This window comes from Sparus aurata, chromosome 8, assembly GCF_900880675.1.
Source record: "Sparus aurata chromosome 8, fSpaAur1.1, whole genome shotgun sequence".
Classification (NCBI taxonomy): domain Eukaryota; kingdom Metazoa; phylum Chordata; class Actinopteri; order Spariformes; family Sparidae; genus Sparus; species Sparus aurata.
Window position 1 is genome coordinate 16,162,009 of NC_044194.1, and position 25,305 is coordinate 16,187,313.

Here is a 25,305-nt window from a genome sequence, read left to right on the forward strand (position 1 = left end):
TCGCATCTGTTATGAAGTTTGTTCTGAAAGGAATTGCACGAAACAACACCAAAAGCAGCGAGGAAAACAGGCCAAGTGAGGTCTCTGTCTCTCCGAGCACAATAGCCATTCCATGTGTGAAGCTGTGCATCTCAGTGAGCAGCTAGGACTTCAAGGATCCACTGCAGTAATAGGCAAGATAATTGGGAGTTACCAGCGAGGCAGACACGACGTCTCCTCTGGTGGGGTTTTTTTGCATTTCAACAAAAAGGACCTGACAAGATTCACTTTGCAAGTTTGCAAGTGCTATACTTGGTCTCCATGGTGCTGTTTCCTTGAACTTGTGAGAATCCCTCAGAGTATTTTACGGATAATATGCATGGGGGAAATTAAGAGGATATTTTTAATGAGATTCAAGAGGTATGCAGACATATCTGGAGGCGGTCTGAAATGAGAGGCGAAGACAATTACAATACATCCCAGAGTGGTACTATTGGCAGATGTGGGTAAGAATCCCCCTGGTCCCCTTCAGTTGATGATGAGGGAAACTAGTGCTTTCGACACTGGGGGATTATGTCCAACAAATGACCTTGGCTGCGTGTCAACCTCTCTCTTTCTCTGTTATCGCTTAAGGTTTACAGTTTGGCAGAGCAGAAATGTCTGAAGACGTGAACAACTGCTGGCTTTCGTTTCTTTTGGGCTTCTTCTGGTGAACTCTGCGTTGTCTTCTCTCCAGATGATCACAGATCTACAAACCCATTTTCATCATCAAATCTGTGCCGTAACCTAATTTTAGCTCATCTCAATCAATCAGCCTCTGGATGGCAACTCAAACCAGAGTCCCTGTCTTCTTGCCAGAACCAGGCTTATCTGAGTAATAACTGTCTGACTTGCTCTCCGTGTTTGATTCTGTGGCTGCAGATGGCTACCACCGCTAAGCCGAGATAATGCATATGTGTAACATGCACTGAGAGGGAGAGGAGGGAAGAGGGGAGCTTGGCTGGCAGGATTGAACTCAGAGGAAATGTCGCTTTTAGAGTCACATGACCTCTTCCAGTAGAGTCTCGGTTGATCCTACAGGCTATGGTTATTAGTGCAATCCTGCTCTCAGGGCAAAATGAATGGTGGAGTGTTATTAGGGCATGCAAATGGCTCCATGCAATTAAGGCCCGGGAACAGCTGGAATGAAGTTCAGAGTCTAAAAGGTGATAGCACAACTGAGTTTTTTTAATTCTTTATTTCCTCTCTTTTCCCCCCCTTTTTCATTTTCCAGCCCCATTAGTGAAAATGTACAGGATTACGAACCCTTTAAGGCTTAGATGTTTATTTCAGTGTCACATTAATTTCACCATGCTTACATTTAACAATAATAATAGTAGCAGCTAAATAAAAAATAAAAAAAGCCGCTCCCTGCTGTTAAATAACAGAGAAATGCATTCCTGAGCATTACAAGACAACTTTTGACTCGTTTTATCCCCAAACTCGTCCAGCTGTTGTCCATCTGTGGTGCTGAGCCCGTGCAGCACTAAAGCACTATTAGCGTGTCTATTTGGATAACAGTTCGGAGGACGATTCAGTGCCTGGAGGCCACCGCACAGCGGCGGCGGCGCTGCAGTGCGCGCAGTGGGCGTGCGCACGCCCCGGAGTGATGCTGCGCGCCCCCGCCTCTCTCTCCCTCTCCGTGTGTGTTTGTGAGTGCATGTGAGTGCATGTGAGTGTGTGTGTGTGTGTGTTGGCGAACTGGTGGGAGAGGAGAGGACCAGTGAGTGAAGCAGCAGAGGAGGCAAGTGCAAGTGGCTCGGGCGCTGAGCGGGACGCCGCGTAAATAAACAGCATCGCTGCCTCGCAGGAGACCGAAGATCCAGAGCTGGCTTCACGTTTTCGCACCGCCGAGGGAGGAAGATAAGGTGAGCGAAGCGATACCATTCATGATAAACACGTGTCGTGTAGCTTCCAGTTCTCAGCCAGGAGTTTAGAGAAGCAGCAGCAGCAGCACATTGAGTTGGATGCTGTAAATGCTGCCAGGGAGAGCGCTACTATCCTCACAGCTTTTTCCCCCCTCATGAGCGCAGAGACACGGGGGTTGTTTTTTTATCCAATGCTCTAAAAATACACGTTGACGTGCGTTAGCCCGGAGCTGTGGTCATCTGGGACAGCAGGTGCAGGTGCACATATTCCTGTCAAACCAAGGCTGGACACAGTGGATGCTTTTAAAGATGCTGAGAGAAATCATTGTCACTTCTTGTCTTGCGCCCTGAACCTTCGGTTGTGTATCTGTCATTCGCTCCATGATGCTCACATTGCACACAGATAGATGGATGGATGGATGGATGGATCTACTGTATGTGACAGTTGTTTGTTTTTTTCTTTCTGTGTTGATGAAAGAGCTGTCCTCTTTAACCAAAATCCCTCATGTCCTAAGCTGATTTGCTCCCCACATGTTTAATTCCCCTCATATTCATTTCACAACTCTGTCTTGTTTTGACTGACCACTCCATTTGTTCACTCCTATGTCCCCTTTATCTCACTCAACCTGATTAAGAAAGCCCCCTGAGATCCACCGGTTACATCCCATGCCATTTATCATACAAGCCAAACAATTCCTTTACTGGACAAAAAAAAAAAAAAAACTACATTCCCACCCAAATCCTCTGCTTACACCCCCCTCCACCCTCCTCCTCCTGCTGCTGTCTCCTCTTGGTCAAAGCTTCGGTCGGGTGGGGGGGGCGACGACTCACCATCATGCAACAACACCCCCCCTCCCTTTGCCTCCTCTCCGCTCTCTTCCTCCACTCATCCCCAGACACTCTCACTCACACACACACTCACTCTCACACACACACACACACACACGCACACTTTTGCTGCCTGCCCAGATCGCCAAATTAATACAATGCTAATGACCCCCCTGCTTTTATTGTCTCGATCTCTTGTTCCTACCCTTACTCTGAAAGGGCTGACACACTTTCCAGTAATGTTTATTCACTCCGGGCAGACTATTGTTAATCTGTTTAAGAAGATAACAATATCCCTCTATCCCTGCCTTATGTCTGGTTCGCACTGATTCAAGAGCAGGCGGCAAAATGTGCTATACCGCCTCGCACATCCCCGAGTGCTTGTGAGCCTCTTGGTGGCCTCCGCAGTCATATCTTCATCATGTAAAGTCAGGATGGTTCTTAAGCCCGGAGAGCCACTGCTCCTCGGCTACTTGAGCTCCACTGACAAGACATTTCTGGCTCATTTGACCAGTGTGGAGGAATCGGGACAAGATACTGACCTACATTGTGCTGCCATCTTTACTTTCACCCTCAGTACAAACGGCACTAGGCGGGGAGATTTGCATAACTAAGGGATTATCATGACACACGTTGGCCGGAGTTATTGTGAGAGCACCAGTCAGTCACTCGGCTGACCTAAAACTAATGGCGGGCAGTTCTGCCGCTGCGGGGGCTATGGGAAAAGCTTGGGTGTTGGAGGGAAAATGCCACTAATTTCACTGTGTGGGCCGCAGAAACACGCAGACAATTTTCGAGAAGTGGTCAACGCTCCTTCTGTCAGCGGCCGTCTGTGGCATTGTGATCTCCGCCAACCGCAGGGGGACAAAGTGTCTCATAGAGAGAAAGAGTTGTTCTGTGGCACTTGTTGATGACATCATTTCTGCGAGAAACTGATCTGAACCTGAGAGGTTTGTGCTCGGTGATTCATTTCACCAAGGACGCACTTCGTTTGTGTTGCATAAAATGTTGTTTCATGTATTCAAAGACGGAAAATGTGAAAAGGACCCCAGTGAACTGCAGCTGAAGTCAGAGCAGGAGACTTTTATAGTGAATAGACCCGATTCTGTTGTGTCATGTATAAAGAAGATATACTAAGACGTCTGGATTGTATGCATTGAAAGCTGCACATGATTGCACCTTTCAATGCATACAATCAATGTGTCAAAGGTTATGTCTGGTTTATTAGTTATACAAAAACCACAGGACAGGCTTCCATGAACAAAAATCAGGTGCATTTAGGTGGCTGGTATCTATAAGTGAGTACAATGTGATGTGGATCCAAATAAAAACCCAGATCAGGCTGACTCAAATATGTTTTATTTTATATCGGATTAAGCCTGATTGTATTAAAGTGGATTGTTGGGCCTAGGCGGAGTTATGCACTCTGCTTAGTGCCATTCTAGTTACAACTTGAGTTATACTTTTGTGGTTTAGATTGTCACTTCTACAACTCGCTGCAATAAACAGGGAAATAAACTTAAAAAATGCGTACAGTTTTCCAGCTCCAGCTTCTCAATTGTGGCAATTGTGTGTTTTTCTTTATCTAAAATGATTGTGAAATGGTTCTGTGTATGTTTTTGGCTGATGGAAGAATAAATCAAGTAATGATGAGGACCCAGATGCAGACGCAGGTAAAAGAACCAAAAGTAAAAGTAAGCCCAAAAAGCAAGCAACAAAAGGCAGGAAAAGGAAAGTCCAAGATGAAATAAAGAGAAAAACACAAAAGCTGAGGACAAACCAGAAGCCACTGAGAAGAAAGCAGGGTGCACAGAGGACAGGGGAATAGGCCCAGGAACACAGGAGGAGCTGGAAACACACAATGAAAAACGAAACAGACAGACTTAAATACACAAGCGCTAATAAACAAATGAAACACAGGTGTAGACAGAAACAGGGCGGGAAAAGACAAAGACAGGAAGTGGAAAGTCACAACAAGACAAATGAAGATGAATTCTACAAAATAAGACAAAAAAAATCTAAACTGAAAACCATGACAGAAACCTGAGCTGTGGGTTGTGTAACAGGTATCTTCGCCTATTTAGACAACATGGAGAAAATTGTTAATCAAGGGATTGATCGATGATGGAAACTTTATCAGGTGGCTGTGACTCAGGGGCACAGCCAGCGCCATGTCATCAGAAGGTCGCTGGTTTCGATTCCCTTGGTCTGCATGTCCTTGGGCAAGATACTGAACCGCAAAGCTGCTCCTGATGCGCTGGTCGGCACCTTGCATGGCAGCCACCGCCATCAGTGTATGAATGTATGTATGAAGTCTGCAAAATGCCCTAAATGTATGAATGTATGTATGAATTTGTATATATGAATTACTGTAAGTCTGCAAAATGCCCAAAATGTAAATGTAGATATCTATAGTTTCAACACGGTCAGATAGTTAGATAGTTTGTTATCAAGGTTAAAGTTTGGCTCAATTATCTAACCACATGATTTGAAAGTAAAACGACCTGAAATCTTGGTAACAGTCCCTCATTGCACAGAAAAACGTTACCGCTATGATAAAAAGGATCAGTCACAGTTAAAGCAGACAGTTTGATTAATAACTTCACTGTTCACTGTGTCTTTTTTGCTAATAAGTTTAACTAATCTAGGAACTCATTTAAAAACAGTTTCTTCCCCGTCTGGCTTCTTTTTACTGGTGTTGCCCCTCTCAGATCTCAGCTCTTATAATAATATTCTAGTAGTATCATTAGTGGTAGCAGTTGTGATCAAAACCACAAAACTTGAGGCTGAAGTTGAAGTGCTGTAATTATCCTTTTCTAAAGTGCTGCATGCATTTATTTTCATTAAAAATGACACAGACACAGTTAAATAACACCACCAGCTGATTGACTAAATGATTGAGTGTGTTTCTGGAGACACGTGTACTGGACCCTGAGTAGAGACGATCCAGCAGCCGTTGGTGAATAGGAGAGCTGTCGCTGCTCAGCTGCGATGAAGCCAAATCTCCGGGGACCGATGGAGGCCCATGCCTATCCATTAGTGTCACTGAGGTCTGGGTGTTTCTTCCCAGTGGGCCAGTCACACACAGCGGCACAGCACACTGACATCGCCTGGACCTCTTTGTCACAAGCATGTTCATCTCATTTTGGGACTGATGAGCACCTCATTAGAGGACCACAGAGGGAACGCTGTCCCTCCTGCTGCTTCACGGCTGCCTGAGCACTTGCCTCGGCTGTAATTTGGACAAATGTATGCAGGGTCAGATCAGTACATGAAAAGAAGGACATACATGTTCATTACATACACACACACACACACACACACACGCTTCACTTTCTCCCTCCCTCTCTGCGAGCGGGGCCTGTATGGTTGCAAGCTGGTGGGTGCAATTAGGGTTTCACACTCAGTTAGGCAGCAGCTCTAATGGGGATTGACACGTTCCTGTGAATCCACTGCACACAGCTGCAACTGTTGGTGTTTACATACCAGACCTGTATTACATTATCAGTGGTGGATGGTGACAGATGACGAAGAAAAAGTGGTTATGAGATGATTTATGTGTTGCTCATGGTGAGACTGGTTGCCTGAGTAGTTAGAATCAAAGATGTGCAGTTACTTTGCTGTTTTCTGTTTTGGTTTCTGCGACAGCAGCTTCAATGATTTATGCCGAGTTGTTGCCGAAATGATTTGTAGATGAATCCATAATTGATCATCTGAATAACAAGTAACCAACAACAGTTTATAATTGAATAATCGTTTGATTCATTTATTAAGCAAAAGTGACAAGAATTCTGTTGTTCCAGACTCTCAAATGTGTTTCTGCTTTCTAACATTGTAATCAACTATCTTTCTGTCTTTGACTGATTTGAAGGAGTCACTTTGTGTCGGGCTTTTTGACTCTATTTTTACACTTTACATACTGACAGGTCATAAAAAAAGGAGGAAAAATTAAGTTATGATGACATTTCAGCCTTGTGTTTCAAACATGTCTATTTTAAGAAGCATATCCGACATACAGCTGAAATAATTTGTTGTTTAATCAATAAGGGAGTGAAAAACTACTAATAAATGCTTTTAGTTCTCTGGTACTAGTTTTATCAAATGTGAATACATGCTGTGTTTTTAGTCCTTTATGATAGCAGATTGAACACTTTTGGAGTGCTGTACTGTTGGTTGGATGAAAAAGACAACAACTTGAATATGTCATCTTTGACTCTATTTGACCATTTTTCACTATTTTTGGATGTCTTATAAACCGAAAGAATAATCAAGTAAATAATCAGCAGTTAACTCAGTTATAGTCTTTGGAGGCAGCTAGGGATGTGCTTGATTTTTTTGACTTGTCGGTTTACACATCCCTATCCTCACTAGTCTGCAGCAGACACCCTCCATTAATTAATTGATGACACAATTTTATTGTGTAATATGATCTATTCTATATATATCTCAGCAGCTGCTGGTATAATTCGGTATGACTGGTCTGAGGCCCAGCTCTACTTCTGGTAAAATGTTGCTTTAGAAAAATATTAGCATCCCTTGCTAATGTTTACAATGGTGGTTAACTGTTGATGTTACGCAGCCACCTGCCACTTTACAAGTTTTTTATGATGTGCCACTCATTTCAGCTGCTTTTAAAGTGCGATGTGGTTGGTGAAAAATGTGATTAACTGCTTAAACTGGCTCTTTTTGCTAAAGATGTTAAATCTGATTCATTCAGTTGTGCTCCATTTGTGCTGTTTTTTGAGTGTACTCTTACTTTTACACTGCTTGACTAGTCTTAAATTTAATCTTCCATTAGAACGCCAAGTTCATTAGGAACGTCCCTGGTTGCAGCTCTAATCTCAAACCATCACAGATACCGTCTTGCGTGAAATAAGCTGCTGTGCTGTTACATTAGGTTGTATATTTTGGGCAGCAGGTAATTTGGACAGATGGTGGATGAGCAGCGGTCAGTGCGGATGTCCCCGGACGGTCCTGCTGCGACCGAATTATTACACCGGAGCTTTGCAACACGACAGTCCTCAAGCTCAATCACTCAAGGTTGCCCAGGGAACGCCATTATGGCCCTTGTCCTTATTACACCCCTATGTGAGAACAGAGCATTTAGAGATGCTCTTCTCTGTCCAAAACAACTGCGAGGGAGTGACGGCAAAGGAGCCCCCTTTTGAAGTGGGAGGTTGGGATAATGGAAAGTAATGTTGTGGGTTTTATGTTCCCTCTCCACCCCCCCTGCAGAAAGCCAGGCAGGTTAACAATCTCCATGTAGCATTTGATCAGGCTCAACCTCGATTTTAGGGAATTGATATGAACAAACGAGGATGAGACATGAGTTGGGCAATCAGAGGATATTTTTCCAAATTCTCAGAAGATGATCTACTGCTTTGCCACCCACTAGAAGATTTGGAGGGAGGGGAAAGGAGGAGTGGGAAGCTCTCAGGGGTTGCAGGAGGGAGGAGGGGTGGATCATGTACCTCAGTCGACGCTTAGAAGGGGCAGGGGGAACAAAGGGGGTCTGTTTTCTCTGTCTGTACTGACGGGGCGGCTGTTCTCGCCTCTCTCTTGCAGTACAGGGGGGTGATGCAGGGTTATGCCTGAGGAGAGCCACAATAGGAACTCTGGTGTTTGAACACACAGTTGTTCCTGCTGAAGAGGGCTGGAGAGGCAGTCCTTCCTACCGACAGCCTCGGGCCCTGTTGAAGCTCCGGCCAACTTTGGATGGGCAGCAGATGTTGGAGAGCTAGTTGGTGGCCTGGTGGCAGCACATTACAAGGACCACTGCTTCCCTATCCTGTCCTGAACACAACAGGAGGTGGGCATTGCTCCACCGGCAGGGTGTAGGCTCGCCAAAATTACAGAGAATTCAGGAAGAGTGTGCACTTTAATGCTTTGTAGCCTGTTCTCAAGCCTCCATCTTCCTCCTATTTGCATAGAGCTTAAGAGAAACTCGGCTGCACATCCCACTCTCTGTTGGCACAGCGAGGCGGCCCACTTGTGTTGTCTAATAGCTCAGCAAATACATCACCACAGCTCTTATTCTGCTTATAACATTGGAGATTTAAGGAGGGGGGCTCTGCCAAGAAATCCACCACAAGCCTCCACATTCTTACCAGCCTGTTGTTGAATGGTACATGCGATAAACTTGTAGAATCGGGGGTCTGCAGAGATAAGCAGAGCGAAGGCGTAGATTATCATCGTAGCCCCAGCAGCACATGATGCAACGGTAATTGAATCAACAGGAAAGAAGGGGACACTTAGCTGTCATCTCATGAATAAAGTTGACATGGAGACACAAAGTGGCTTTGCCATGGTTCAGGAGGCTCGCTGACCTCGAGATCTTATTTAGGCCAGGGGTTCTAATGCCCTTACCCTCTGCTCCACCCTCTACCCCCTCCCACACCCCGGCCGAGGGTAAGACACCATGTTAGCAGCTCAGCAGCCACCACTGAAGGGCCCTTAATCCAAGTGGGATGACAGCTTGGCTCTGGATGGTGTTTCTGTGGCGCTGAAACCAATGGGCTTTTCTTTCCCTCTTTTTCATCCCTTAAACCCCCCAAACACAGCCGCAGGAATCCTGGGAAAAAAAAAATTCTCCCGGGGGGAGACAAAGGAACGGGATGGTGAACAAATCCAAGTGTAGATCTGAGATTCCTCCCTTCAGCAGAAGATAAATGTGCATGTCCTGAGATATCAAAAGCACACAATACAATGCAACGTTGGCTGCTTTGTCCCCCCCTTTTTTTTTTGTCCCGGTGCCACGTGTTGTGGTAAAAACATAATCTATACCAGATAATCTTTGTCCAGGCTTCTGATGAATGATTAGGGAAGATTGAGGTCAGAAAACCATTAGAATCATAAAATTTGGTGACGCTGTTGGAACAAATCCCTCTTCCTTCCTTTACGCCAATCAGCGGAGCCATCCAGAGATCACATGTGGAAAGAGGTCAATAGTTACCAGTGACAGAACAATGAGCATCAGATATGTTTGCCAGCAGACTGAGACTCTGCCAGGCAGCTACAGCAAATTGTCCTTTTCATGCTGCCATGTCGGTGTGTAGTAAACAATGGGAACAGTCAGGAGCTGTGTTTTGTTGTTTTTTTCCTTAAATGTGCGGTTGTTGTTTAGTCTGATTTATTCTGACAGAGTATTCTTAATCTTTGGTGTTGAAAATTGTCAATTTGTCTATTCAGTTCATCAACCGACAGCAATTTTGATAATCAAATTATTGTTTTAAGTCGGTCATGGAGAAAAAAATGTCAAACATTTCTAAGTTCAAACTTCTCAGATGTCAGGATTTGCTGCTATTCATGGTGGCACTTGTAGAGTCTAATATTCTCTCACTATGACATTTTATAGATGAAAGATTTGCTGAAATCGATGGTGAAATAATCAACAGACTTATCTGTAATGGAAGTAATCCTTAGATGAAGCTCTGCCCATCTTCGATTAGGAGAAACCACATTGTTGATTCTAATCTAGTGCAACAAAAAGATATTAATCAAATGGACGTGCAGTAAAAATTAGCCCTAACTGATACTTGTTTACACTGCATGAATTCATTTATTTTTCCTGTAACCACAGAACTCAGATCACCAAAGGGCTTTGAGCGTTTTTCAGGATTCACTTTACATCAAGGATATAATATTTTCAACCAGTATGAGAAGAAAATTGCTTGTAAATTTGATTTATTAACCAAAACCCAAGGACATCCAGCTCAGAGTTGATTTTGCTCAGGCCCTGTGCCAGAGCAATTTAGGATCAAATGCAAGCAATGGAATAGCAATCAGTATAATCTCCTTGTGGTCAGTCCTTTGCTGCTTCCTCGGCGCTGAGCGTCTCTAGGAGCTGGAAGAATGTAATTGTCACTGAGATAATTCCTTGCTGTGGGCTAGCTGGGCCCGGCTGTGAGGATGGACAAATGGCAACTTCATTTATCAGGATCTCCTCTGAGGATGGCCCGCCTGATAACCCAATCAAATGTCTAGTGTGGCTGAGAGCTGTCTGGGCAAACACTGGGCTTTTTCAGCTCTGTCTTTGTCTCAATGACTATGTGGAAATATCAATGAGCCTTTGTGAGCGTGCCATGGTTTACGGCCAAAGCCCTATGGTGTTAGAAGTCTCTCAAGGAAGAAACGGCAGTAATAATCTTTCAAGTTTGTGGATATTTTCAGTGTCGGAAATCGTATTTTCCATGTTTTATCGCACAATCACACCATTATGTATTTGGATTTAAGCAATGAATGGCATTCCTTATATTGGTTTTAGTTGGTCCTCTTCTGGCAGAGGTTGAAAAGTCTCCGGTTTGAAGCAGACCTAATGCTCGGGTCTTCAAGGTTGGCTGGTTTTGGGCCTCTCAGGGCTCGAGGCACAATGACCACATCTCTGTATGAGAGGAGCCATGGTGGACATGTTACTCAAAGGGGTTACTGCGTGACAGAGAGCACGCCTCCACAGATCCTGCGAGAGAAAAATAGGACACTTTCACTCATTGGTCATTTGTGATGTGTCACTGAGGTGGAATTCATATAGCTCCTGATTCTGAAGTCAGTATCGTGATTGTAGTTAACATTGTAGAATGGCATGTAGAAGGCTCAGTTTAGAGTCAAGGGCCACTCTTCAGATGTTCACCACTGCCTTCATGAAATGTGATTGGAGTGGAATAAAAGATTAAATTGTGAATGTTCCGAGGGGCTGCAGTGTGCTAGAGTAAAAGCATTTGTTCAGCTATCTGTGCTAAACTTGAGGGCACATCTGAAGCTTTAAAACAATTGTTAAAGCTGCTATCTCTGTAAAAAAAATCGAATTTTTCCTTGATTGGATGATAATAATGGAAGTTAAAATTGTAGTTTCACTTCCAAAGCCAGCCTCCGAGTACACGATATGCACGCCGCTTATAGAATTATTAAAACCTGTTTTATAATCTCAGCTCGTAGCGATGTGATTTAAATAAAGGAGCAGTCGATGCCCTGGGAGCAGATTATGCACTGATCTCTACCACTGTCTGTCTCTCTCTGTTCCTCTGATTATTTCCCTTCCTTCTGAAAACCCTCCTCTTTCTGTATCACTCAGAGTGTATTTCATATCTGCATTTGCTGAATTGGCACCAGCTATTTGTAAATCCATGACTAAGTGTTTGTGTGTAAATCCATCTTAAGTTCTTAGTAGCTGCTGCCGGCTTCACGCTAGTTTCAAACTTGTGATTAAAAAACATGTGTTACTGTGTGTAATGTGTAAATTGTCTGCAAGCGAAAAATCTGTAGTGCTGTCCAAACAAAAGAGAAAGTAAATGGCTTTAACTGCGCCAACTTCCTGTTTACACTGTGTAAACAGGAGGCCAGTGTACCATCACAAGCTATAGCCTAGCATGTCCTCCAGTGATTGAAGCTTTAGGGGAGCAAACAATACTACATGAAACAAACTGCTAATCCTTTGTCTATACATGAACAAATATGTGTGTTTCAGGGTTAGTCTTGTATTCATGCACTATGTATGTAGTATGAATTTGACAGGTGACCGAAATCTTACATATTGCACCTTTTGACATATTAGCAAGCTAGCATTAGCTTTGTCAGTTAGCTGTGCAACAGTTACAGCTGGCAGTGTCAGGGTGTAAATATGGCCAACGCTAGATGGTAACTGTTTGAAATTTGGAAACTCTTTTTTACAAGATTTTACAACCAATTTTTACTTTCCCACCAACAAGGAGTTTGTGTTTTGATTGTTGGTTGGTTTGTCAGCAGATTACAGGAAAACCTATGAATAGATGTCAACAAAACTTGGCTGGAGGATGGGTCTAAACCCAGAATAGACCTTGTTAACTTTTGGCATGGATAAGGATAAAGGAACAGATTGAGATTGTATTTCACTTTGTTTTGACATGGTGAGATAGCATGACAATAATAACTCCTCAGAATAATACATGGAAGTTGATGAAATGAGATGTATTAAGGTGGATGGTATCGGTGAGTGATTACAGTTGTATTCCACAACACAACTGAGATTAGGCTGTCACAGATCTGTGAAACCAGGAATCGTTAAACAGCTATGGGTGGTATAAAACCCAAGACTATTGTGTCCTGAGTTTGATATTAGATTCGGCTTGATTGAATTATTGGAGAATGTCAAGTCTTGGCGGAGGTATGCATTCTGCTGGGTGCATTCTAGTGTTTTATAAAGTGACAGCTCTGTGGTAAAGATCTGTTTGGATTGGCGAAAGATCATGATTTGTACTCTCATGAGATCTTTTGCAGGTCTGGCGTGACACAAAAAAACTAATTTGTGTGTTGCAACCCATTTTAAATCAGTGCTGCATAAATCTCCACACATTACACGATATTAATACACCATGCTCTACCCTTAATTTACCATGTGGCTACCCCAAAAACATCCTTATTACATCCCGTAGGTTAGCTTATGATAACTGTGGCTACATGCTTACACTGTCTTATTTAGGGGTAAAGCCTGAGGCAAACTAGTAGCATTCATTATATCCCTGCATATTTTATGAATGTATAGATCTCCCTGTATCCAACAGTGCTTTTAAACGTGGGCGTTGTTCATGATTGCGTTGTTCACTGATATGGTGCCAAATCAGACCAGAACTGGGGAACTACACAGAGGTTGGACCAATTGGATTCTCCACGGTCATCAGCAGGGGAAAAAATCTAATTAGGGTTTAGGCGTCCCAAGTCAAACTCCCCAGGATTACCCTGGCCCTGCACCCAAAAACCAACCCTGGGAGAGAGTGATAACTAGACTCCCATAATCTGAATCTAGGGCTGACTAGAGGGGGGTTGATGATGAAACACTTGCAAACTGAATCTTCCAACAAAACTGCAGGGACGGCTGTCATCACCACAGGTTCAGCAGCATGTCAGTCACGTCATCCTGGAAGCAGTGAAATATACCAGGTAAAGTGGAGTTTAAATCAGATATCATAGGCAAGGCAAGGCAAGTTTATTTGTATAGCACAATTCAGACACAAGGCAACTCAAAGTGCTTTACAGGCACACACAAATTACATTAAAAGACAAACATTTCATTTAAAAGACATTAAAAATTGCATTATAAAAAAAAAAAAAAAAAAAAAACTCAGCGTAATAATGCAGTTCAAAGACTTGAATTGCTTCAGTTAAAAGCAGTGGCAAAAAGAAATGTTTTAAGTCTTGATTTAAAAGAGGTGAGTGTTGGAGCAGACCTGCAATTTTCAGGGAGTTTGTTCCAATATGTGGCGCATAGTAACTGAAAGCTGCTTCTCCATGTTTACTTCTGACTCTGGGGACTGAAAGCAGACCGGTACCTGACGATCTCAGAGGTCTGGATGGTTCATAACGCGGCAGCAGATCAGAAATGTATTTTGGCCCGAAACCATTCAATGCTTTATAAACCAACAACAGGACTTTGAAATCTATTCTTTGATAGACAGGAAGCCAGTGTAAAGATCTAAGAACTGGAGTGATGTGATCTACTTTTTTGGTTCTTGTTAGGACTCGAGCAGCAGCGTTCTGAATCAGCTGCAGCTGTCTGATGGAGTTTTGAGGGAGTCCTGTAAGGACACCATTACAGTAGTCGAGTCTGCTGAAGATAAATGCGTGAACAAGTTTCTCCAAATCCTGCCGAGACATAAGCCCTCTTATCCTGGATATATTCTTAAGGTGATAGTAGGCTGACTTTGTAACTGTCTTAATATGGCTGCTGAAATTCATGTCTGAGTCCACAGTCACACCAAGGTTTCTGACTTGGTCTGTAGTTTTCAACATTACAGACTGATGTGAAACAAATATGTGTTTGAGATTTACCGAATTGAAGTCCTGTCTTAATGTTCAGCACCACAGCAGGAAATAGTGCGTATAGCTACAGTAACATCAGTGTGTTTTGGGGAGATAATGATGGAAAAACTGATTTCATGCAGAGTTTCATCCGCGTTGCTTGCAATCCCCCGCGCTTTGAAGTCAAATTAGAAGTGTGTCTGTATGGGTGGAAATGACAGACAGATTAGAGAACAGAAAACATGCTTTGAAAGAACATTAACCCCCTCCTTCTCCTCCTCACACTCAAATCTGCCTTTTGAGGCAAAATGAAACCCAAACCCAAAGTATCTTCCCTTTTGTGCAAACTTTAGGATGTGGGCTGGATGTACGGGTTTGCTTTTCACTCCATTTTCTTTTGTTTTAGTGTCCATTGAGTGAAAGTGCGTGTTTACTGCGGCCATTGCTTTTTTAACAGCCCTTAAAAGAGTCAATTTGCGAGGAGAGTAACTCACAACAGGAGATCTCTATTGATCAGGTGTTTGGGAAAGGAAGAGGTGAGGAGGGTGAGGGGTCAGGATGGGGTGAGAGACGGGGAAGAGCCGGTGACCAGGATATGCTCTCTCTCTCTCACCAGGATGCAGCCAAGTCTGAAATACGGCTCTTTTCTTTTGATCCTGTAAACAAAGCACCTGCTGGAGGCCTGGAGGATACGTCCTCTCCGCATGTGTCCTCTCCCTTGTCTCTAAGGTATCACTGATCTGTACCCGTGCAAATAAGGCTTCTAGTGTTAACATTGTGCGAGTGACTTTGCGTGGACAATAGCTTATTTTCTGTAACGCCGCAGAAGTGAAAAGTTGCTTGTCATCTCCTCTTTCCTTCTCGCGGGATTCAATTGTTTGTGAGTTGTTTTTCCCAGTCTCGCTTCAAAACGCAGCCAGAGTGAGAGCTGAATATGCTCTTTTGGCCTCAAAACAAAAGCCCCCTGAATTTGTTCCACTCTCTCTGTTTATCTAAGCTGTGATTCAGCCGGAATGGGATTTTGGATATGAATTTCGAGTGGAAGCAGAAGAGCGTTGGCAGCGTTGGCAGCGGTGGCAGGGCCGCGTCCTTGACAGCCCTGTTGAATTAATTCCTTCCAAATGGCTGGTTTAAAGACTGAAAGGAAGAGTGTTGAATACAACCTACTACTGATCTAATGCACCGCTATGATGGAGGTCCATTTCCACCCATACTGTTTTTTGAAACCATCCTTCTTTATCCGTGTGACTCATATTGTGTGGAACCGAAGCATAATGGAGTAGGTGGCCACAGAGAAAACCACCCGAGACAGCTCGTCATAGCACTTCAGTTTGATTGACACAGCTCTTCTTTTTTCACATCAGACATGGTAAAATGGTATAAAAGTGGCTCTTTTACATAACACTGGACAACTGCATGCCCAACCTCCTTCATTCACTACTGGGCCTCTGCGTTTTGAAACTGGTGCAACCTCAACATATCTGTGTTTTGTAATGCTAAAATTAGCAGAATCTGAGGCATGTGCTTGATGTGGTAATTGTGCGACTTTTCCATTTTACCACGATTATTTGCCAGAATGGGCTTCTTGAATTAGACTCAGTGACTTGCAGTGGTGCCCACAATGATCTATGTTAAACCAGAGATAATAGAATATATAGCTAACATTGCAGACACGTTTGAGCAAATGTGTTTACAAATTATAGGATATATTGTCATGTATTGTCGAGCCCATATGGAAAAGCATACTCATAGTTTAATGTGAGAAATGCTTTATTCCACTTTTTTGTCTTGACTCTCATGGTATCACTGAACTAATCAGATGATTTTGAACATAATGCATCACTGTTCCTAAACTCAGTAATCACATTACAGTTACTGATCACCTGAACTCTCCTGATATCCATGAAATTCAACACAGTGATGCCATAGAGTTGTGTTGGGAGTATCTGTAAAATGCTGTTTGGGTTGGCTTTCATTATTTTCTGTTGGACATCTTTGTGACATAAATGGGAAAATAAATACAATAACAATAACAAAGTAACAATGCATCAGGTGATGCAAAAGTAATGTAACAACTAGTGTAACTAGGGTAATGAATTAGGTAATGTATTGCAGATATTTGCCCAAAACTCAGCCTTAAACACGGATCCCTATGATTAACTGAACCGTCCTGACCATGGATATGGAAATGTGAGGATTAAATATAACACAAGATAACATCTGATTAATCCCCACAGGCTGATTTAAATGTTCTGTCACGGTACCATGCAGCAGCTCCTCCTCTGCTTCCTTCACCTCCGCTCTTACTCAGAACTAAGCTTTTCTGGGAGAAAAACAAAAAAGAAATGCAGGAAAACATCCCACAGAGCAGCACATTGTGCCGGATGATTTATGATAGTGTTGGTACGTGTGGCATAAATGAACACTTTTGTGACTCTGACATGTTTTCCCACACAGACCCACACAGTAGCAGCTCTCAGCTGTGCCGAGCGCAGCTTTAAATGTTTAATGGAGAGTCGAGGGATGAGGGGAATCTTCTGTCTCCGTCTGCATAGTGTCTCATTCCCACCTGGCCGAGCTCCAGTGCTCACTGCAGCATTCTGACCCACTATGCTGCTGCATTGAGACCGGATACAAAGCCCCATCAGAGACTTTTCAGCTCCACTAAAGTTATGCGGTATATTGACTAATTTTTTGCAGCGCAGGCTTCTGTTCTCAAACTTGGCCCAACTATAAAGTTCCTCTTGTGCACCTATGTTTCATTTTTCCGCCCTGGCCGTCCTATTCACAACCTCAGTGTCAGAGTAGTATGCAGGTTGTTTGACCACCACCCACCAGCCTGTGTCACGGTCAAAGCCTCAGCAGCCCTGGCTGTCCTTCAATGGCTCTTTCACTGCCGCTCGGTGACAATGCATTTTTTCCATGCCATAAAGCAGATGCTGTATTATAGCAGCACAATGCTGCTCCCATCTGAAACTGTTTACCATGTGAAAGGCACACCGGGATCAGGATGCCTACCACTGTGTGGAGCTTTTTGACTTGCCACTCTATAATGAGTACACACTGGATGGAAAAGGAGCAGGCAGCTTTAACTGGCATTGTGATCAGTGCATAGAGAGCAGGAAATGCGGTATAAAGTGCTGATCCAGGCTATTATTCCAAGGCCGGGAGTTTTTATACTTAATAGAATACAGAGATTACTGTGACATCAAATGAGCTTGTCAGCAGTTACACCCAAAACTAATAAATAGGCAGGAAACCCGCAGGTGCAGTGTTTGTCCACCTGAAAAAAAGATGATCCTCCCAAATTACTTAATGCTAGAGAAATATTAATAGTGGATTCCTGCCAGCGAGCCTCCTGACCCCAGCTCTGCTGCAGCTTGTCCCAGCCATGGCAGGTGTCCTCTGGATGAGGACATTGATCTTTTCAGACCTCTTTCACTGAAAGTCAACAAATCAAGAACTAAGAAGTGAAGTGAAAACAGCTTGACTACAGAAGCTTAACCGGTAGAGCAGAAAAGCCCTGCAGTTGAATGATTAGCCTCCTTTGTGAGACTACTACCTGTCTTCTCTTGTCTTGCTGTTTGTTGTCGGTGAGTTGAAGAGGCTCGCCTTGTTCTGAGTTGTTTGCCCTCAGGGTTTGTTGTATGAGAAGTCTGACCCTCTCTACCTCTCCCCCTCATAAAAAAAGCTAAAACCATGTTGAATCAGCACTACTGTTGGATTCCTTGTAGTTTGTCAGCAAGGCTCTTAGTCACTAATTGAGCACTCAAGCAGAGAGGGACCTTGAAAGGCCGGAGACAGGCTGGTTGGTCAGACTCTATGCCCACCCTAGACATGATTTGAGGCCCTGGAAGGACTTGCTGGAGACAGGCAGCAGCACTCAGACCTCCTCCTCAAGCTAAGGTCCCCTTGGTCCTCCAGCACTACTCAGAGGGCTTATCCTCCCCGACAAGAGCTCTCCGAGGTCTCCAGTCGTCGACTGGTCATCAATCATGTCAAGGACACAGATCTATCATGTCAAGAGCCGGGAGAAATAAGTGCCGCACCACACAGATAAAAGCCCAGACGGGGACACGTTTAAGTACATTAACCCAACTCCAGTCTCACTTCAGAAGTAGGATGTCACTGTGGGAAATAAGGAAGTGACTGTGGGTGGATAAACCAATTGTATAATTTGATTTGCCTTTGTAGAGGGTTGATAGCACTGCACTTTGGTGAATGTGTAGCTGAAGTCACTGAGAAAACAGTGCTGCTGGCAGGTTTGAGCAGAGCTTTGCTTCAGTATTTTTAGTAAATACAGTTTGTATTGCAGCAATGTCAGTCCATCCGTTGACTGGTTGGTACAGCACATTGGTCCAGACTGAAATATCTCCAGAACTGTTGGATTGATTATGGAGCTTGTATAGACCTCTGCCTTTTGTGATCCTCTCGACTTTTCATCTCTATCATGAGATTGACATTTGTGGTGTGAAACTAGTGAATTAATTGCCATTAGATTTGGTACAAACACTCATGATCCCATCAGGTTGAAAGAACTTTGGTGACAGCTAAACATTTCATTTAGTCCATTACCAGATTTCTTTACAGCCATTTACAACTTGAGATGTACCGATTGCTATTTCGATCGATGACGATTTAGACTGATTCCAGTTTACTCTATATTTAACACTGGAATCTTATTGTGGAAGGTAAAAACGGAAGGAATCTGTCTGTAAGTAAACATGTGAGCAGAATAAAAAGCTTGCTGCTCTGGTTCAGACAACGGATCCTTCCTTCTTTGGAGTCAGTGTTGTACCTGCAAATCTAACAGCATACATATAAACCTCAGCTGTACTTAGTGTGTTTTCTTATAGTAGCATTCCAACGTACTAAAATAAAATGATGAACATAATTCATTAACAACTTTAGCATGTTAGCATTTAGCTGAAAGCACTGCTGTGTAAAGCCTCACAGAGCTGCTAGCCTACCTGTCAATTCTTCTACTCTGTCGTACAAGAAGAATTGGTGGAAAAGAACAGTTCAGTATTTGTAGTTCCTTACCTTTATGCCATAGTTCAATACATTCTTTAAAGTGGAAAGAGGCCAATTTGTTGCAGTACCTCCAGTTTCATTCTGCACAGCATCTCTGATAACCGTCTTGAATACCTATTTGCTGTTTTTCTGTCCAGTCTGTCAATAAAAGACATCTGCCGTGGATAAGTTAGATGGAAAACACTTTTCAGCTAGCTGTCAGTACATTCAGCTCACAACAAATCCCCTCCAGCCAAATTTTGAATAAAAAAAAGGTGACCTTTTCACCCAAAAGTAGCATCCCATCACTTTCCTTATTATGTCACTCTCTTTGCTGTCACCCAAGTTAATTTGGCAGGGAGCAACCGTCCCATTTTGTTGTATCTTTCCCCCAGAGACTACAAGGTATCTTTTCACAACTGCAGCAATGTTAGTCTTGCTTATCAAGAACGAAACAGCATGAACACAGACCACAGAGACTAGCGCGCATTCAGTGGAATTGTGTGAAATCCCAGTAGGTTTTGAATAAGTGAACATGTAGCACACAGAAATCATATCACTCTGAAAACTCAGGACCGAATGCCAGCAAATGACAAGGCTGTTGTCTGCCGCAAATCGCGTGAATGCTTTTTTCTTGCAGCTTCTTCTTATCGTCGGAGCCAGTTTTCTCTGACATGGTGCATTCAGGCAGAGCTTGTCTGTCAGCTTCGTTTTGTCGCTAATTTATTCATTTAAGCAGTGGCAGCCACATTCAAAGACAATGGCACACAAGCTCTGAGTTGAATTAACCTCAATAATTATGCAGATTTGGGGAAAGAAAAGCCCAATTGTTACACACTCCTCAAAATTCCTGCCCCCTCCTGTGCCTGACATCTAAGTGAATAAATTACTACACTCAAGAAAATATTCAAACTTCAGATCCTCTCAGAGCTACTGAGCAATACACTCTTTTTGTCAGAATATTTAGATTGTAACCTCTAAGGTCAGCCACTTGTGTGTTAATGTTTGCATTACTGATCATTTTCACATAGTCCTCAGTCTAATGGCATCCACTGTGAGTGCATTATCCCGTGCCAGCAGTGCAGAGGATCCATTTTCTCAAAACATTTAAAGGAATTCACTTTAAGCATTTCCAATAAAGACCTGGTTCAAAGTGCTAATGGTTCATTTGATCAATACATGAGCTTTTCCACTGTAAACACATACGCTGGTTGAACACATTTAAAGGGGGGCATTAGAATCCATTATGTGTTCACATGAATTCAGGGGCCATTTGAGCTTCAATAGGATGTTTACGGATGTTTTGTTTGGAACCTGTATCATATGACTCTGAAGTTATTTTCACCACAGATTATGATTGAGTTGAAATGCAAACAGACATCAAAAATACAACAATAGATATATTTAGTACCACGTCTAAGTATGAATAAGTAACACATATTACAGTTTTACATAATAAATTGTGTGTTCTTGGGGAGGACTGCTGCATTTGTGAAAAAGTAGTATAAAGCCCTCTGTGGTTCTGATAAATTGCCTCCGGAGATGTCACTCAGTGGCTCAGTTGCATCGTGGGTAATGTAGGTGCCAGGTTTTAAAAAGGACAATGTTGGTATCTCTAGACTTCTGTATCGATTTTGATAATTTGTTTTTAAACCATCTATAACTAGTTCAACAATGTTGTAGGAGAACGATACTAGACCAGTGGACTGATTTTCAAAAATCTGTTACCCATATTACCCACAATGCAACTTTGCCACTGAGTGACACCACGAGGGGGAATTTATCAGAGCCACATGCAGCTTCCTCTGGGTCCAAAAAAAGGCTTTATGCTACTTTAGAGTATAGAATTGGTTGAATTATCCTTTGAAACATCTACCTACCTAACTGCAGTTAACTTGTTTTTGTTTTGAGAAGAGGAGATCCCACACACTGCTCTTGTTTTGCATCGCAGTTTTGTAAATGTTACTAACATTTTGATTTCCCTTGTCCTTCGTCAAGAGCGTTGACACTCTGGAAACACACTTTACGAAGGTCACTGGGGACGGAACATAATTGAATGCTAATTGTGATGCTGAACAATAGCAGTGTGTGGAAGTGATACACTCCAACACACCTGCTTCTCACATGGTTGGATGTGTGAAATATTCCCTTTGAAAAATTGTGTTTATGTTTACAAATGTGAGATGAATTGCAAGTGGCAAAAGACAGCAAGGAAAAATGCCACAGTTTTACATTTATATCCTGATAAGAGTCTTAAATCCTAAACTCCAAGTTGAGGGTATAAGAATGAGGATGCAGGACTTTCTCCAGGTAGGCCTAATTGACATTAAAAAAGTCCGACATGCACAACATGATTCGTAATCCTTTTTACTGTATATGTTATGCAAAGTCCATCACCCACTGATCTCTTTACCCTGAATAATAATCCTCCTAATCAGCCTACTTTCTATATCAAGTAGTCCATTAACTCACTGAACTATACACATCTGTCTGTAAACCTCACATCCTTCCCATCCCATATACTCCGCTATAACCAGCTTTGGTGCATTTGTCCTACACATAATACTGCTGAAAGCTTTTAGTTGATGAATCAGTTAGTTCAGCTGTTCAACTGACAGTTAAGTGCCACTTATTTTGGTAATCAATAAGTCATTTATCTAACAAAAATGGCAGGTTTGCCTGTTTCAGCTCCTCAGTGTCAGAATTTCCCACCTTTCTCCATCACATGCTAATGTAAATTTAATATATTTGGATGTTGGACTATTAGCCGAACAAAACAAGCAATTAGAAAACACGAGCTTTGGCCCAGAGAACTTTTGTTTTGCATTCTTCACTAATTGATATTTTAAAAAGTCGTTAGTGTTCGTGACACTCCAAGGGAGCGTATCAAAACTTAGTCTAAATGCAGGACAGATGTGTCGGTAACACCTGGCCACATCTAATCAAGCTATTGTCAGTCGGCGGAACAACAACAATAACAGAAGCCCATTTGCATCCTGCTCAGCTGCTAAAACAATGGCAGCCGTAATTCTGCCTTATGTAGAACTGAGTGGAGGAGATGAAAGCGTCTCTCCGGCAGTGTGCCTGGTACTCAACCCGTCTCAGATGAAGTGTAGTGATGGATCTCCAGAATAGGAAGCCCAGGGATGTTTTTTATTCAGGTGTTTCTAAGAATAGGATTCCAAAAAAGTCTCCTCGCCGTCTGTGTTTACTCAGCTCATTATTGGTTTCATAACCAAGTTAATTTGTGCTGTAACGATGCAGGCACACGCGTTGGCCTCTAACCACACTTACATCCTGTTTCTCTCGCTATCATTGTCTACATTTTTGCAGTTTGTGACCGCTGCCTCCCTGGAAAAGCTGTCATTTACTCGAAGACAACCTATGTTGAGTGTGTGTTTTCTCGTGTGTATCGGCGTGTGTTTGGGGATGGATGTGGGACTGAATTATTGATGCAGTGTAAATCCAATCTGGCTCGTGGCAGGTGCGACGTGTGCCGTTTTCTGTGTGTTTGTTTTTTGGTGAGTGTGTGTGAGACATTGTCGGAGAGGAGGAAGGAGCGGTGCTTTAATTAAAAGGCAGCACAGTCTGCAGTCCTGCCCACACAGACTCAGCTATAGGCACACAGGCTAAAGGCGCCGCGTCATTTGCATACACACATGGCCACCAGAGTTCAAACACATGCATACACTGAAGCTGCAGGGAAAACTGAGCATCTTCCCTCCTCCCTTTCTCCTTCCTTCAGTCTCAGTTGAGCAGTACAGTTTCCTCTTCTCTTCTCTCCCTCTGTCTCTCACCCTCCGTCTCTCTTGCTCTTTGTACTCCTCTCTCTCTCTCACAAACTTCACAATGTGCCACTCTCGAGCTGCAGCGGTCTGTTATTGTGCAGCAGACAAGCTGCTCGGAGCCGACCAGTGATATCATCCCATTGTCCCTGCGCTGTCACCTGCACCATGGAGCATGGAGTCCGGGAAGAGAGGGGAGGGAAAGTAGAGGACGAAGAAGAAGGGGTGACAAGAAAAGAGGCAAAGGGTGAGGGAGGGAGAGGAATCTTTGGGAGGGATGGAGAATGTGTGGTCTTGCTTCACGAGACCGAGGCTACTGTATGTTCAGACACCAGGCAAATCCAATTTTTTCTCAAATCAGATTTGAAAGATGGATTGTCCACACTGTTATTTGTGATCAGATTGGATGTTTGGGTTGCTCTTGTAATGCCTTAAGCGTCAGTAATGCTGTTGAGCTTAAGCTTTCCATCAAGGAAGCCTGATCAATGTGTGATTTAACAAAGAAGAGGCCGTAGCGTCAGGAGGACTGAGATGCATCTGCAAAAATCTGATTTTAATCAAATTTCAACCACATCCAAATATGATTTGGATCCGATTTTTGCTGTCCAGACTTCCTAAAAACAAAGTCCGGAATAATATCTGCATATGGCAAAAACAGATTTGGGCTGGCAGTCTGAACATACAGTCATAGAAACACCCAGACAAGGTAAACAACATAGAAGGCCAAGCAGTAATCATGTAATCCTTGTGTAAATTCTCAGATAGTGATCAGGGCCTGTATATATCTTTTATTCTAAACTGGCTTATATTGGAGACAATACTATATTTTCACGTTTTATCTTGTCTATATTTCATTAAGGAACATCCCTGTTTCTGATTGGCTAGCATTATAGATTTGTCAACTGGCTGCTTTTTGAATTGAGAGCAATGTAGGCCTATATTTCTATAGAATTAGCATTATTATAGGCTACTTACGCTCTGCCAGCCAGCAGAAATAACATTTTTAGTCTCTAATCTATTCCGATTGCTTCCAAATTGCCGTTTTTTGTTTAGCTAATGTAAATAAAACACTTTTTACATCAAAAAGCCCTTTAGTGGCTCAAACAGCAAAACTTATCGCTCTTCTAGTGTAATTGTAATATTGAACATCCACAGGGAATATTTAGTTTAATTGACAGTAGCTCAAATTACATTTGTCTTGATCTTTTTCTTGGTGAGAGTGAGATGAATAGCCTACCACTCACATGTTGCACAGTAGATATAGAGTTACCACCAGCAGCGGCTAACTTAGCTTTACACAAATACTACAAAAGGGGGAAAACAGCTAGCCTGATTCTGCCGAAAGCTAATAATGTTAGTCTACCACGGCTACCAGCACCCCTGAAGCTGGCTAAGTGACACATTACTGGTCCTAGCCAGGAAATAGCCCGTACAGTAGGCCTAGGCTACATAAGCTAATTCACCAGAAAACAGTGAATGATGACTTTTGCTTTATCTTTACACTTGAGTTGTCATATGAATAAAACAAATTAGATATAAAGTTTCCATTTGTGAACTTGGGCTGGTGGGGAAGCTCTGTTACCATTGGACAGAACCAGGCTAGATCTTTTAGCCTGTTTCTCATCTTTGTGCCAAGCTACATCAGCTGGCTGCTCGAAGTAGCTTCATATTTAGCATATTAAATAAGACACACTGTGTTTGTTAGTGAGTCTGTTACATGTTTATGGGCTACTTGTTTTTTGCTCCTCCTACCAGTCTTTGTAGCAAGCTCGGCTAATCACCTCCTCAGATTAACCTCGTATTTTATCGGACAGGCATGAAAAGTGTTATCGTTCATCAAATAAAAGAGTAGAAAATAATATGAGTAATGTCCAAAATGTGTAAGAGTGGCTTTACAGAGAACAGAATTAGACTAAGGAATGATAGAGATTTGTGAGTGAAAACAGCAATTGTTCACAACAACATGAATCACTGTACAGCTAATATTGGTTCCCCTCAGTGTGTTTTACCCAGCCTTTAGGCTGTTT

General features: G+C 42.8%; 1 protein-coding gene across 17 annotated transcripts in view; it reads left to right on the forward strand.

Moving 5' to 3' along the window:
* The first annotated feature begins 1,591 nt into the window (after positions 1 to 1,591).
* LOC115586262 (neuronal cell adhesion molecule-like) overlaps positions 1,592 to 25,305 on the forward strand; it is an 86,788-nt gene continuing 63,074 nt past the window's right edge. For 7 of the 17 annotated variants that reach the window (XM_030425125.1, XM_030425141.1, XM_030425129.1 and 4 more), the window contains exon 1: positions 1,592 to 1,886. The gene's annotated coding sequence lies outside the window, so the exon portion shown is untranslated. The remainder of the gene's footprint in view (positions 1,887 to 25,305) is intronic. The other 10 variants (XM_030425135.1, XM_030425140.1, XM_030425138.1 and 7 more) reach the window with 3 other exon arrangements.